General features: G+C 49.6%; 1 protein-coding gene and 1 long non-coding RNA gene across 2 annotated transcripts in view; one reads left to right on the forward strand and one right to left on the reverse strand.

Annotated features, from left to right (window-relative positions):
• The window catches only part of LOC117885530 (alpha-1B-glycoprotein-like), a 129475-nt gene that overhangs the window by 81759 nt on the left and 32235 nt on the right, over positions 1–15481 (reverse strand). The gene's annotated exons all lie outside the window — the stretch shown is intronic.
• On the forward strand, positions 1995–3399 carry LOC117885781. The gene is made up of 2 exons (XR_004647849.1): positions 1995–2089; positions 2878–3399. It is a non-coding gene; the product is annotated as an uncharacterized LOC117885781 (long non-coding RNA).

Raw genomic sequence — 15481 nt, forward strand, 5'->3', positions numbered from 1 at the left:
CGGAATGTCCCAGCCAGGAGGAGTGAGCCAGTGGTCATCAGCATGAGAGGTGAGCCCTGCCAGTCTGTAGTACCCCTGAGGAGAGAGCGTAGTACTTCTGCGCCTTTTATCCAGCATACCTATTTTGAGAGATTTCCATGTCCCCTTTTTGCTTTATGTCCCACCTTCCAGTCTCATTTACGGACGTGTGCACTTTTGCCATGTTGGGCATTTTGGAGAAAAGATTCATGTTTTAATTTTTCTTCCTGTTGGGAATTAGGAAGTGTGTGTGTTTTCACGTGTTCAGGTTAGAAGATTTTTGAACAAAACCAGGTGTTTACACATTTTAAATAACAGCGAGTAAAGGGAGGTTGAGCCCCTTTTAAATCATTTACAAAAGAAAGCGGATTCTCACCTAGCGATCAAGAAAGGAAAAGGGTCAGAGAGAAAGTCTGAAAACTGCAGGAAAGGAAAATAACAAGGAAAGAGTTTTAAAACTGCAAAAGAGGGAAAGGACAGAAAATGTTAAACCTGCAGGAAAGGGAAAAAAGGAAGAGAGTGAGTTTTAAATCAATCAGGAAGGAAAAGTGTTAGAGCATCAGGAAAGCCCTCCGGGCAGTCACAGAAAGAGAGAGAAAATCAAGTGAGAGAAAACGTTTTAAAGCGATCACGATCTGCGGCGGCAATTCAGCGGGAGGTCCTTCGCTCCGAGCAGGAGTGAGGGACCATCCCCGAATTGCCTCCGAAGAGCTGGACGTGCCGCCCCTCTCCGAAGTGGCCGCCCCCAGCACCTGCTTGGTAAGCTGGTGCTTGGAGCTGGCCCTGGGTAAATGCTGCCACCACCCATGTGCAAAAAAACCCTCTTTGGCCCCAGGAAGGCGCACTTGGATCCCTGTGGGGTACCCTCAAGCTCTTTCACCCCTCCTCTGGGGAAGAGATGAGAAAGAAAAGAAAGGTAATCAGCTGTTGCCACCAGCTAATCAAACAGGATATGCACAAACCTCTTAGGACAAAAAAATCCAATCCTGTTCTTAAAAAGGTAACTTTTCTTAAAAACAAAAAGAAAGAAAATACATCTGAAACTTAGGCTTTTTGCTAGATTTTAAAAGAAACAATTACAAAAATTAAGCATGTAGATAGCTCTCTTGAGGTTTAGCTTAAAGGTTACAAGCAAAACAAAAGCATTTGGAGTTAGCACAGAGGAGTCCACAAGCGAATACAAAATAAAAGAAATAACCCTAATTGCCTCTTCCTAGACATTCCCTAATTTACTTACATATCTGGGGTTTGAGATAAGCAAGATCTAGGTATGATCTGATGGTTTTTCATACCTTAAAGCTTCTAACAGTACAACTGCTGCCCTGTTCCCCTCTTCTCCCTAGAACCACAACACACACACAAGGAGTCTTTTCCCAATTTTAAAAAGTTCTACTCCTCCCATTGGCTCTTTTGGTCAGGTGCCCACTCACTTCCCTTTACCTGTGGGTTTCTTAACCCATTCAGGTAAAGCAAGTAGAGAAGAGCTACTAATAGTGTTTTTATAGCTAACTGGCTGGCTGGGTGTCCATAAAAGGAAGAAACACCTCCCCACCTTCATTTATCACATGCACAAACACTTCCCCAAGTCATGTGGCATTATTTTCCCCACAGTCAGTGGGCTACTAAATAAATAAGACCAACAGAAACATTGGGGAAGACCGGAGATCTTTTGTACCTGTACCTGTAAAGCAACAGTTACATGTTGTGGTTGTTGTTGTTTTGCATTTGTTTATTATTGCAATCAAGGGACCCCAAAGAATTATTATATTATATTGTTTTGTTTCATACGTTGGATCTTCATTTTCTGTCTTTCTCAGTAGCTGCCAGGATGTATGATCCCCAGCCCTCGCGCGCACACAGACACACACACAGAGCAGGGCTCACCCCCTGCAGCAAGGGGTGGCAGGGACCCACACACACTCTGAGCAGTGCATTGCCCCTCCCTCACCATCACGTTTCTTCTCCACAACCCACCCAGGCAACTGGTCCCGGGAGTTGGTCGTGGGGGGCTCATTCTTCACCCTCAACTGCCTCATCTTCCTCGTCACCTACTTCCTGATGAAGTGCGAAGGTAACTGGCTTCTTACGGGGAAGGCAGCTTTGATTGGCAGGGTCTTGGGGACTTGTCCCTGAACTCAAAACAACCCACCAAGGATGAAATTTCTCCCCTTTTCTTTCTCAGCCTACACAAGGTTAGTTGCAGAGGGATGGTTGCACCTACCAGTACCACAGTTGGCTAGGTATCGTGTATGTCAGAGGCTCTGGTCCCATGGGCAGCTCTTCAGCCATCGGCTGACATGCAGCCACCTCTGGGGCGGGGTGTGTTGGGTACATGACAGCTGCCCAACCATTTTGGATGGGGAGCAAAGGAAGATCCTGAACTGCACTGAAATGGCAGGGGTGGGAAGGGGGTAGGCAGAGCGGAATCAGCTGTGTTGGGATTGAACGCTGGGGGTCACACTCCAGCAGTCGGTCGTGGGGCTCCCGGCAGCACAGCGCCCCCTAGAGACTCACTGCGATATCGAAGTCAATCCCTGACTGCCAGGGGAGACCACCAGCTCCTGATTCCCCGCCCCGTGCCCCGCACTGCAGTGCCCCGTATTGCAGCTCTGGGGAAGTGGGGTCACCCCTGGCTCCAAGGGGGACAGCGCCCCCTAGTGACCTGCTCACCCTGCTATCTGTAGCACAGGGCCCCTAGCCCCATGGAGAGCATCGGTGAGTCAGCCACTGGTTGTTACTCCAGCAGTTTCATCCCTCCTTCCTCAGAACTTGCCGTCCCCCATCCTTAGCTAAAGATCTAAATAACAGGTGGGACTGAAGCGTGGTATAGACTCCAGTGTTGTCACTTTTTGTTTGCAGGTTCCTAGGAGAATCACAGGATGGAGATCCAAGCCCGAAGAAGAACCTCCAAAGGTCTTTAGCAGGAATCTTTCCAAGCTGTCTGTGATGCCAAGGCCCAATCAATCATCCCTGTCCCCTGCCTCAGTTTCCCCATCTGACAAATGATTTTCATGATCTTCATCTTCTATGTGGGGTGTTGTGAAGCTTAACATATTTGCTTTGAATAGTCTGCAGGTCTCTTCCCTGGTCATGTGGTTTGGAGCCCTGTGCAGCACCGGGAATGCAACACAAAATATATTTTAGCCTGCTGTTGTAATTTTCCATGTCACATCACTGCCGTTGGTTCCACTGCTGACGTTGGAGCCGCTTTTAAACTGAAAGAAAGAAAGAAAGAAAGAAAGAAAGAAAGAAAGAAAGAAAGAAAAAAAACTGACCTTTCTTCTCATTTTCCAGATCCCATCTGCCACTCGTTTCCAAGCTGAATGAATTCCTGTAAACTCCCCTCCCTTCCTGCTTCATAATTAAAGTTTACTCCAACCCACTTCAGTTTCTGTCTCATTGATGGACCTGGTATTTGTGTGCTCTCTCACACGGTTTGTGTCATATCCTCCGCATTGCCAGCAGATGGGGTGATTCTCCCCCCACTTTGACCAGCAAATTCTTTCCCACATAGATTATTAGAGTCCAAGGCCAAAAGGGACCATTGTGGTCACCTAGTCTGAGCTCCTGGATAACACAGACCATAGGGCTTTCCCAAAATAATTCCTAGAGTGGATCTTTTAGAAAAATATCCAATCAGTCAAGTCCAGAGAGCTCCGCAGTCATCTCTTTTAAAACTCTTTGCTGCAAGTTACTTGCACTTGCTGATTTTAAAATATCTAACTTTAGTAGCTTCTGTTTAGCACCCTCTAGAGATACTAGAGGAATAGAAAGAGTGTTATAATCATCATATGAGGAGACTACATCATCTGTATATATACAGAACAGAAATATTTATTGAACACTTCAGCCTCTTCTGCATTACTATTGATAATTCTACCATTTCAATCTAGTAATGGCCCAATAATATTGTCAGGATGCTTTTTATTCCTAATATACTTAAAACCCTCCTTCTTATTGTCCTTAATGCTGCTGGCCATAGAGTTCTCCTTGTGTTCCTTTTGCTTCCCTTATCAATTTTCTATAATTCCAAGCTTCTGTTTTATATTTATTACTATCAATTTCCTTTTCTTCCATATGTAATTAAGCTGCCTTCACTTTCCTTCTAAGCCAGGTCAGGCTTTTAACCAATATGGCCTTCTTGTAGATTGGCTGGGCATCTGATCCTTTAACTTCAGTGCAGCTAGTGTCAATCGGTCATAGCAACATTGGAGTTTATGGACCAGATCCCCAGCTGGTGCCAATGAACTATTTCTCAGCCATTGACTGTGTCTGTTGACATGTCTCAACCAAAGGAAGGAACATGTGCTTTCCTTAGTTTGCATTTAAGCAGTAAACAGAGTCATCAAGCAGGGAGGGAAAACAGAGGAATTTCAAACCGGTGAAAAAAACCAGCAGGGAACATCCTTCCAAAGAGACTCTTTGGCTCCTGGGTCTCAGCTGGAAACATTTTCAAGAGGGGGACTGAAACTATCAAAAGGAATGACAAACACCCCAAGACACCCTCCCCCATCTCTCTCCCTGCGCACCTCATTCTCTGCACGGGAGAAGACAAAGGAAACAGCTGTTGGACTCTGCGGGAGGGGGTCCTGATGTGATCTGCTGGAGCACAAGGTGAGAAAGTTTGCTTTTCAACTCCAGTACTTTCTTAAGCAGATACTAGGAAGTGTTTTATCTTTATTTTTCTTGGAACAATTTCTGACTTTGATGCTTCATTGCTCATACTTTCTTGAAATTTGTCTCGTTATAATTAATAAATTTGTTCTACTGTTTTATCTAATCCAGTGTTGAAGTGTCTAGGTAAGTGTGGTGTTATTGACATGAACTGTGACTGCATAGATCATTGTTGCAACCAGGGTACTATGGTTGCACCAGATCTTGAACAGAGGAGGTCAAGTGGGAAGGTTGTAGTTTGCTGGTTATGGTTATGCTGTCTGTATGTTTGGGGGATGGAGCAGCAGCCCCAAGTGACTGATACCTCCGATGTTGGGCCAGAGGTAAATGACCTTAGATGACTTACAGGCTCTCTGGTTCCGCGCTCTGAGCCTTGTGAGTTTCAAGCCTTCGTATGAGGCAGAAATTTCGATGAACCCAGTGACAAAGAGCTTTAGGGATTTTCTTTGTCTTCCCTTGCACGGCTCATAAACACCATGGGTGTAATTTTCCAAGCTTTGTGGACATTTTGCAGTAGGAAAAAGCATAAAAGAGAACAACAACCAAAACGGGATGGAAAGGTTAACTGAAGGAGGAGTAATTGTGTTATTCCCATCTCCAACCCACTGGCTCCCACTTCCCTCCCAGAGCTTGGATTAGAACAGAGGCTTTCTGACTCTGAGCTCCCCTCTGCTCGAACCCATGAGACTCCACCCCACTCCCAGCGTCCAGAATAGAACCCAGGAGACCTGGTTCCCAGTCCCCCTGCTGGCTGCCTGAAAAGAACACACGGGAGGACCAGAGACAACTCTTCATCATGAACCTTCCGTCAAACCAATGGAATGTCACAGAGATGAAGGGTGCCAGAGAATGTCACTGTTGTCCTACAGCCCCTGTGGGCTCTGCCTGTGGGCCTCTTGCAATCCCCAGAAGACAGTAGCACAAGGAGCAATGAAGGGTCACCAACTCTTGGGGCTCCATTTCCCACAATGTCCTGCCTTGTGATCTGTGATCCACTCCAATCTCTCATGCTCAGCAAGACTGGGTGACCCCAACCATGTTCGCTGTATCGCCCTGGGGGTGCCATGGCACAGGGAGCAAGAGGATTAGCAGGGGTGCTCTCCCCTGGCAGGCAGTGCTGGCTGCCATGCCCTGCACTGTGCTAGGGGGCGCTGTGCTTCAGGAAGGGGCGTGAGTGTCCCCTTAGGGGCATTGTGCTGCTGGACTTGTCACCTCGTGGAAGGTGTGCAGAGAAGATAATGACATGTAGGGTCGTTAAATACCCACTAGCTCGTCTTGTCCCCAAAATTCCCACCTCCTCTTCCACTGGACACAGAAATCTCGCTCTGCTGAGCTCATGGATAAAGGTCTGAGCCTTTTTACAACAGCTCCGGTGTCCTACACTGCGGGGGTTGGATGGGTCAATGTTGGCTGGGATCGCTGCTCACTGACATGGCAGAAAAGCTGCTCTGCCCCACAGGAGGGGGGCTGAATGGAAGCGCTGGGTGTCACGTTTTGGGGTTTGATCCAAAGCCACCTGCCCTGTAACCCTGGTGCCCTGAAATGCTCGACTGCTGCAGCTTCCCGGCCAGCAGACAAGCATTTACTGAGTGTCTGTGATCAACAGCCCTGGTTTAGCAACACCAACTCCAGCAGCCTGCTTGATACATCCCGCCATGCCCTGGTCCCCAGCAGCCTCGGTTACTGCTAGGAAAGGAACCCCAACATCCCTCGGCCTGAATGTCCCTCAAACCATCTGCCCTGAAATGTCCAGCCCTCTCCTGCAGCATCCAGGGAAATAATAAGGTTCTCTTGCTCCGTTTAAGAGACAATCCCCAGCTGCTCCCCACATTAACTGGAGTTACCAGTGCCTTGAATTCAAACCCAGCTCTTGGTTGGTTAGATTGAAATAAACCAAGTTTATTAACAAGAGGCCATGGGTTAAGCGATGCCAAGTGAAAAGAAACCAAGTTAGGGTTGGTTACAAGTAAATCAAAGTGAAAACACACAGCTGAAAGGCTCAAACTCAAGGCAGCAAGGCACAGTCTGCATTGAAGGTGATTTCGCTTTCCGGTTACTCTTGGTCTGGCCTGGGCAACAGGCTCTCGATCCTGACCTTCCTGGGAAGTGCGAGGTGCTGGTTTCCCTTGTTGTCGTAGGGGGAAGAGAATTTGGGGGTTCACTGCCCCTCTCTCTATGGTCCAGGAGAGCATGTCTCTCTGTGTTCATTGACACTGCTTCAAGAAGGAAGGTCTCCTGGGGGTGCCTTCTCCCGCCCTGTCGATAGCTGAGTCGTCACCTCCTCTCCTTGGTAGCTCGATGGCTTTGTTTAACACCCATGTACAACCTATTTCTCTTGTCACTGGTCACCCGGCTTCATTTCTATTCAAGCCCTGGGCAGACCTGGTTCCCCTGTGTTCAAATACAGGCTTTAAAACAGATTCACACAGGTCAGCCATATCTCCACCTGCACTGTTCTCCCCTATACTCCACAGTGATATTATTGACCAGCGTGTGGGAGTTTCAAATGATACCTCGCAAGGCAGAGTTTGTACACACGTCCTTTAAGCTGTGTGTAGGATGTGAATACAGGAGTGCCTGGGGTCACACTGGGCAAGCAAACCCACCCAAGCAAACCCTGAGGGGTGTTGGTGTCTCAACCAGTAACATGCTCATGCGAGGGAGTCATGGGGCTGGGTTCTCACTGCCACACATTCTCCACACTGGGGGAAGTGGGGTGCAGAGGGGGGATTGAATGGGGCAGGGTTGTTGATGCAAATGGTTCAACCCCAAGACCCTCATTCCCATCAGGGTATTCACCCCACATCCTCCATCTGGCGGACAGAAGTGCAAGGGGGGGGGGAGAACCCATCAGCCGACTTTCAGACCTGCCTAGCAGTAGCTAGAAAGCATCAAAGTGAAAGAGAAATGAGGAAGCTCAGGCGGATGTGGGGAAGGGAGGGGGGAGTTTTTCTATCCCCCACGTTTCCTCTGGGGTCTCTGCAGAACCTACTATTAATGTCCCGCTGGGCAGTTCTGGGTCTGGGCCCCTGGCTCTGAGTTGACTGTGGGAGCCCAGAGCTGGGGCAGGGAGAGCTCCCCCCTCCACACACAGCCCCACAGTGATGGTCCCATGCATGGGGGGGACTCCATGAAATGGGGAGGTGGGTGCTCAGTCTCCACGGCCCATCCAGCCCCCGCTCTCTTTGCTGAGGCTGCCAATGAAGGACTGGGGCATCTTCTCCCCTATGGCCTGGGCTTGGACCCACCAAAGGGACCCCCCAGAGAGGCATTAGCTGGGGTTTCTCTTCTGCCCCCAATGACGTGGCTTTGGACAGGAACTGCTGCTGCTGGGGCAGGTTCCACAGGAGATGCCTGTGAACTGGACGGCCTGACCCACCCAGGGGATGATACGGGGGCATGCGGGGATGACCCCTTCCTTGCAATGCCAAACATCACAGTGTGGGAGGAGAGATCCCATTGCCTGAGACCTCCCCACCCTCAACGAGAGCATCTCAGCAAGGACAGGAGATGTTGTTACCTGCAGGGGACACCGGCCTGGGGAGAATCTGGAAAGAGGCTGGAAGAGAAGAGAACAGAGGGGCTGAGAGCTCTGGGGAGGGGATGGGGGGTGTATGAGGATGGAGGGATGTGGGACGGGGGTATCACTGGACAGACACACAGAGGGATGGGGGCCGAGGGAAGTGACTTACCCAGCAGAGGAAGAAGGAGAGTTAGCACCATGCTGAGCTGGTCGTTCTGGGCTCGGAGCTGGGTTCTCAGGGTGCAAGGAAGGGGACGGGCCCCTCATCTCTGATGAAGGCAGAGGAAGTCAAAGCCTCAGGTGTGGTCACTGCTCAGCTCAGGGACTGGAGAGACACTGGCGCCTGCTGCGTAGGGCGTGCGTAGGGGAGGTGGCCATTTATCAGGGCTGACAGTGGGTGGGGGACGGAGCAGCAGTCCCAGATTACTGACACCCCCAGGGGTGAGCCAGGGAGCAAAGGAGCTTCAGATGAGTTACACTGGCTCACACCCGCTGGGATCTAGACTTAGTGACTCCAGTGGAGCTACGGCCCATTGACCCCAGCTGGGATCTGGCCCATTCACTCACTGGAGCTATGGCCCATTGACACCCACCGGGGATCTCGTTCATTCATACCAAAGACTCGGAAACCAGCCCTCTGGTCCTGCTGTGGCCTTGGGGTGTGTTTTAAACTGACATTTGGAGGTGCTGGTGCAGTGCAGGGAGCTTAGCACACACAGGGAGTCACGGGGCTGGGGAGGGTTTCCAGTCCCCAATCCCTGACCCCGTGTGTTGGGTATTGACTCCGCACTGGCACTGAGAGGGGGAACAGGAGCTGGAGGGTGGGCCCAGCCCAGTTGGAGGTGGGGAAAGTGCATCATTTTTCATTCCCCTACCAGCCCCCGGGAATGGGGGCGGGATTCCTCGACACAAGGAGGAGAAGCACCGCTGAGGTTGGAAGAGGGTCTCCAGAGGGAAAGTCCTAGGAAGCGTCAGTCTGTGCCAGAGCCGGATGAGCCTGGGGAGCGGTGAAGGGGCTGCGGGGGCAGGGGAGCCTGGGGAGAGATGGAGAATTATGTTTATCTGAGTTGAGTTTACTGGACTCTTTGTTTATCCCCACAGGGGAGAGTCTTTAAAGTGACCCGGCTGAAGGGCCCCATCATGGGAGGAGAAATCATCCCAGGGCTTGAGCTGCGCCCCACCCCTGACACGGCTGCATTTTAGTAGGTTGCTGGAGCGTTCATTGACCCCTCTGCTGCTATTGTAGTTAGCCGGCCTTCCCCAGCAGTCTCTTGGGATCCCTTCCGCAGCCGGTTTGCTTCCGAACCGCACCTAGAGACCAACTGTACACGCTCGTGCTCCACACGTTGCATTTCCTCACCCACAAAGTGGTGGGACTATTTACCACCTGTGGAGGGTGAAGAGCCCCGGTGGGCCAGTGTCTATTCCGCACTGGTCCCACGGCCCGCCGGGGATATCGGTTGGCGGCTCCTTCACAGAGCCGTGAGCACAGGCATCTATCTGGCATGGTTCACTCCCATTCCTGAGGCCTGCCCCTTCTGCAGCGTGAGGGAGAACCTGGCGCATACCTACCTCGAATGCACCAGATTGCAGCCCCTATTTCAGCTCCTCCAGAACCTCTTGTTGAAGTTCTGGCTGCACTTTTCCCCACACCTGTTTATTTTCGCACACCCTATCCTTGGCCCCACAAAGTCACGAGACCTCTTCGTCAACCTCCTCCTGGCCCTGGCTAAAGTCACCATCTAGAACACCAGGAGGAGGATGCTGACGAGGGGGTGCTCTGCGACTGTGGGGCCTATTTCCGTTCCTCCCTGCTCTCATGTCTCCGGGCAGACTTCCACTGGGCAGCGTCCTTGACAGCTTTGAGGAGCAGTGGGCGCTGTCTGGTGTCCTCTGCTCGGTGTCCCCATTCGGTACCCTCGTTTTGAACCTCTGACCACCACTCCCGAACCTGTTTTCTCATTAGATGTCCCAAGGAATCAGTTGGAACCCGGGTCCAGTGGTCCCTCCCGCTAGGCTGGGCGGGCTTGCGCCCACTCACATTCCAGGCTTTCCAATAAGCCTCACTACACACCCCAACAGGTGATTGGTTCTATAATTAGATTTCACCTAGCCAGTAACAAATGTGGACTCCTGGATCACTTTACCAGCCTTATCATGGAGTCACAGGACAGTCCCCTTAGGGTCTACAGTCTACCTTGCCAGCCAAACAAACTGGAATTAGTTGTAATGGTCACTGACACCAAAAATCACATCACGTTTAGGTTGCTTCCAGGTCCAAGAGACCACTCACTTACCCCAGATCAATTGGTACCTTAGATCCTACACCAAAGACAACATCTGTAGCCAATCCTGTGATAAACTATCTAAAACTTTATTAACTAGGAAAAAAAGAATAAGAGTTATCAGCAGATTAAAGTAAGAAAACATTTACACGCCAATAAATTACCATCAAAATCCGAAGAGTGACAGATTCGTAGTGATCTGTCAATTCAAAGAGTCTTTAAGGCCAGACCTAGAAGGCAGCCCTGGGGATCTCTGGCTTCAGTTCAGAGTCTCTGGCCTCTCTGAATTCAAAAAGCCAAAAAGACGCAATTTCTTCTCGTCAGGGATTTTTATTCTCTTCCCCCAGATGTGAAGAGGACGGGACGAGTTCCCATCCACGTTTCCTCTTCATGTGTGGGGGGATGCAATCAACAAAGTGTTTCGTCCTCTGATGTTCCACAATGGTGTGTCAGGTCTCTATGGGCCTTCCTTTGCTGGGCAGGAAATAACACCTCCTCTGGCAAAGTTGTATTTCACACTTGGTCATGCTTCTCTCCAGACTGTGTGGGCGTTTACAGTTACAGAGCAAACAGATATCACCTTATAACATGGGATATTGACATTATGCATGAGATCAATGCAGGCAGCAACATACAAGCCTTTTATAGAGTCTAAACACGAAAGACATTCTTAGAAGAGTATTACCTATTTAGAGCAAAAAGAATATACAGGTGACCTGCTCTGATCTTCAGCTATGAGGTTGTCAGTTCTTAGCTAATGCCTGCAGCCTGGCAAAAGCGGAGATCAGACTTCTCAGCATCACACAAGCCATCCTGTTTTTCTTATCTGCCAGTTTGCTTGATGCATGGAGACTCATAAGTCCACATTCCTTTGTCTCCGGCCACCTTGTTTATCAAGTATCAGAGTGGTAGCTTATGCTCCAATACATCTGTTAGTCTATAAGGTGCCACAGGACACTTTGTCGCTTGTTTAGCAACCACACCCACAACATATTTCCAGCATACATATGTAACTCTTTCTAACAACCCCTACATACATCATACAGTGATATTCCCAGGCAGTGGGTCACAAGCTTTTCTATGATACCCGACAAGCTGCTGGTTGGCTAAATAGTCTGACAAGTGTGTTGGGTGTGCGCTTTGCCAAGTGGCATAAAAGGGATCTTGAGATATAAAGGGTTAAGGATACGGCTGCCTGGAGGAGGAGAAGATGCAGAGAGACGTAGAGAGGGTTTCCTCTCCTTATTTAGCTGCCTTTCGGGTGTGCGTTGTCACCACCTCGCTATACAGCACATGATCATCTTCAGCAGGCTTGGCTTTGTTTTTCGACTGGGTTGCCTGGGCCTCCAAGGCCGGGAATACCATGAGCGCGTAGGTGACTTCAGAGCCCTGGTGGGGGAGAAAGAGAAAGGGTGAGAGGGAGGGGTGCACGGACTGGTTGCACTGGTTGCAAGGATATTGGAGGGCAGGATGAAAGTGAGCTCAAAAAATTGGAGAATTGTCCTAAAATCTGTAAAATGAAATTGAGGGAATTACTAAGTTCTCCCGTGAGGAAGGAAAAATGAAAGGCAGCAGTACAAAATGGGGTATAACTGACGTGACAGGAGTATTGCAGGAAAGGTGTTCTAGTGGAGCACAAAATCCATATGAAGCAACAGCACGGTGCTGCTGACAAACGGCCATCCCATAGGTAAGACATGGGAGGTAATTGTCCCGCTCTACTCAGCACTGGGGAGCTCTGATCTGGCGCGCTGTGTCCAGCTCTGGGCATCACACTTTAAGAAAGGTGTGGATGAACTGGAAAGAGTCCAGAGAAAAGCAACAAAAATTATAAGACATTTAGAAAATACGGCCTATGTGGAAAGGGTGAAAGAATCGGACATCTTTAGTCTAGAGAGGAGAAAGCTGAGGGGGGACATAACTGTCTTCTAACATGACATTCTAAAGAGAACAGTGATCAATTGTTGTCCATGTCCACAGGGCCGGTGCAAGGAAGTTTCGTGCCCTAGGCGAAACTTACACCTTGCGCCCCCTCCCAGCTCCCTGCCCCCCTCTGCCCTGAGGCGCCGCCCGCGGCAGCTCCCCTCCCCCGGGGACCCATGCGGCTGCACCCCACCCCAGCTCACCTCTGCTATGCCCCCTCCCCGAGCACGTGGTCGCCACTCCACTTCTCCCGCCTCTCAGGCTTGCGGCACCAATCAGCTGTTTGGCGCCGCAAGCCTGGGAGGGCAGGAGAATTCGAGCGGGGGCGGCGTGCTCGGGGAGCAGGTGGAGCAGAGGTGAGCTGGGGTGGGGTGCTGCCGCATGGCTCCCTGGGGGGTGGGGAGCTGCCGTGGGGGGGAGCTGCCGCAGGGCTCCCTACCCCAGATCACCTCTGCTACACCCCCTCCCCGAGCACGCCGCCCCCGCCAGCAATGACAATAATTGCATGGAGCGGCCACTGCGCTGGGAGAGGGAGTCTGAGCCAGACGTGTCAGTGCGCCGCTGGCAGCCCAGCCCAGGAACGCTGTAAAAAAAATTGGGGGCACTGCTTTTTGGTGCCCCCAAATCTTGGCGCCCTAGGCAACCGCCTAGTTTGCCTTAATGGTAGCACCGGCCCTGCCTGTCCACTGATGGTAGGACAAGACGTAATGGGTTTTATCTGCAGCAAGGGGGATTTAGGTTGGATATTAAGAGAAAATTTCTAATGAGATGACTCCTTGAGGTCCCTTCCCAGCCCTACATTTCAGTGACTCAGTGGAGGTTTGGGGTGATGGTGAAAGGGGTGACGAATTCCCAGCCCTGCCTCCTGGATGAACAAACCCTGTGCAGCATCTCGTTGTGGCTGTTCTCTGTCTGCCCCACCCTAGACAGGGAGCTCTATCTCAGGACTGTGGAAAAGATCCAGGCTGTGCAATTTTAAGGCAGTTGGACTATACCTGGGTTTGAAGCTTAGCCTATAAATCCATTTTACCTGTTCCATCTGCTCTGCACCAGGAACCCTGGCTTTAGATCCCTGATGATCATGACCAGGATGCAGGTTTCTGGCACATCCTCTGGGCTCAGATCCCTCAATGCTTTTCTGAGGCTTTGGAACTAAAACAGAACCAGATAAAAATGGAGATGAAGTCTGGAGTATCATGAGGAAATGACTTGCTATAATGTGCAATCTGGAGAAAGAAGAAGTTACACTCATCTTTTTACCTGTTGATTTCTGTTTGTGTGTGATTCTGCAGCTTCTACCAGGGCACAGGGTGAAAACGAAGCCAACAATTTATCTCTGTTTGTTTAAGTTTATATTTCCCCGCACTTAACCATAACCACAACTGATGATCTTCATGCTCACATCTAACCTTGGAGTTATTGCTTAGCCACAACCCAGCCCCTCACCATAACCCTAACAACTAACCCTAACAACCTGAGAAGAAGTTTGGACCTATCTCAGTGCTCTTGCCTTGGATATGGGGAAACCAAGTTTGGACTGTCTGCTCTGCCACCCACTTCCTGTGTAATCTTGGACACCATGGGAGTTGGGCACCTCAATACCTTTAAAATTCTGGCCCATGGTGCCTCATTGTTCCACATGTGAAATGGGGATAATTGTCTTTCTCTGTCTTGCAGCAGTGTTGGGAGGATAAACACCTTAAAGACTGTGACATGCTCAGACACTTTGGTAATGGTGGTGATGTAAATACCTTAAAAATGAAATATGTAGCCCTTAGCCCAAACTCAGCTAATTAGTGATGGGGTTTCTTAGAATGGAAATAGAGGCCCAAATCCTGATGAAATTAATTAAGGGGAGAAAAACTTTTGAAGTGATAATCAAGATGGCCCATTTCGGACAGTTGACAGGAAGGTGTGAGGATACTTTACCCTGGGGAAATAGATTCAATTAGTGTAATGACCGAGCCATTCCCAGTCTCTGTTCAAACGTCTAATGACTCTTTGCCTCCTTTGAGAGTCACAACCTACACTTAAGATGAACCTCAGAAACCCAAAATTCAATTTGAACCCAAACCCTGAAGTATCACTGTAATGTTAACCCTAATTCTAAATCCTATATTAAGTGTACCCTTGATCTAAGCTCTGAGGTCTGTGTGTTGTTATGAAGACACAGACAGCTTGCATCCAACAGTGGAACTCTCTGATATTCAAACAGAGTAGAACACAATCGCCAGAGTTTGCTGTTTGTAACGGTCTGTAGTTTCCTGGTCTACCTGCATCGCTCACCTCCGCCTTGCAAGGGGAAGGTTGATCTTTGATCTCTGTTGCCACATCCCACTTTCTTACACAACAATGACAGCTATTCATCCTCAGCCCCTAGCTCAAAGCAGCCGGGACCTTGGGTCTTTCTCTCCGTCCTCTGCAGCAGGGGGAACACATCACCTGCTGGGATCATCTGAACACGTCTCTCCCAAGCAATCCCCTGCCCTTTGAAGAGTGTCCAGGCATTGGTCCCTCCTGTTCTCTGCTGGTGGGCTCAGTATAGGGGTGCCTGGCTGACATTAATAGCCCGTGATATATAGGAGGGGAGTGTAGATGATCTAATGGTTCCATCTGGCCTTGAATTCTATGAATCCCCTAATTCCTAGATTTAAATTATGCCCCAGTGTGACACAGGGCCTACACGACTTGCAGGCTAATTGACCCGGATTCAACCTTTACAGACAGATTAGCAGATAATGATTGTGTTTTGTGTGTGTTTACATATATATTGACAGGTTTCAGAGTAGCAGCCGTGTTAGTCTGTATCAGCAAAAAGAACAGGAGTACTTGTGGCACCTTAGAGACTAACAAATTTATTTGAGCATAAGCTTTCGTGGGCTACAGACCACTTCTTCGGATGCATAGAATGGAACAGTAAGAAGATATTTATACATACAAAAAGAACAGGAATACTTGTGGCACCTTAGAGACTAACAAATTTATTAGAGCATAAGATTTCGTGGACTACAGAAGTGGGCTGTAGTCCATGAAAGCTTATGCTCTAATAAATTTGTTA

Source organism: Trachemys scripta, chromosome 12 (assembly GCF_013100865.1).
Source record: "Trachemys scripta elegans isolate TJP31775 chromosome 12, CAS_Tse_1.0, whole genome shotgun sequence".
Taxonomy (NCBI): domain Eukaryota; kingdom Metazoa; phylum Chordata; order Testudines; family Emydidae; genus Trachemys; species Trachemys scripta.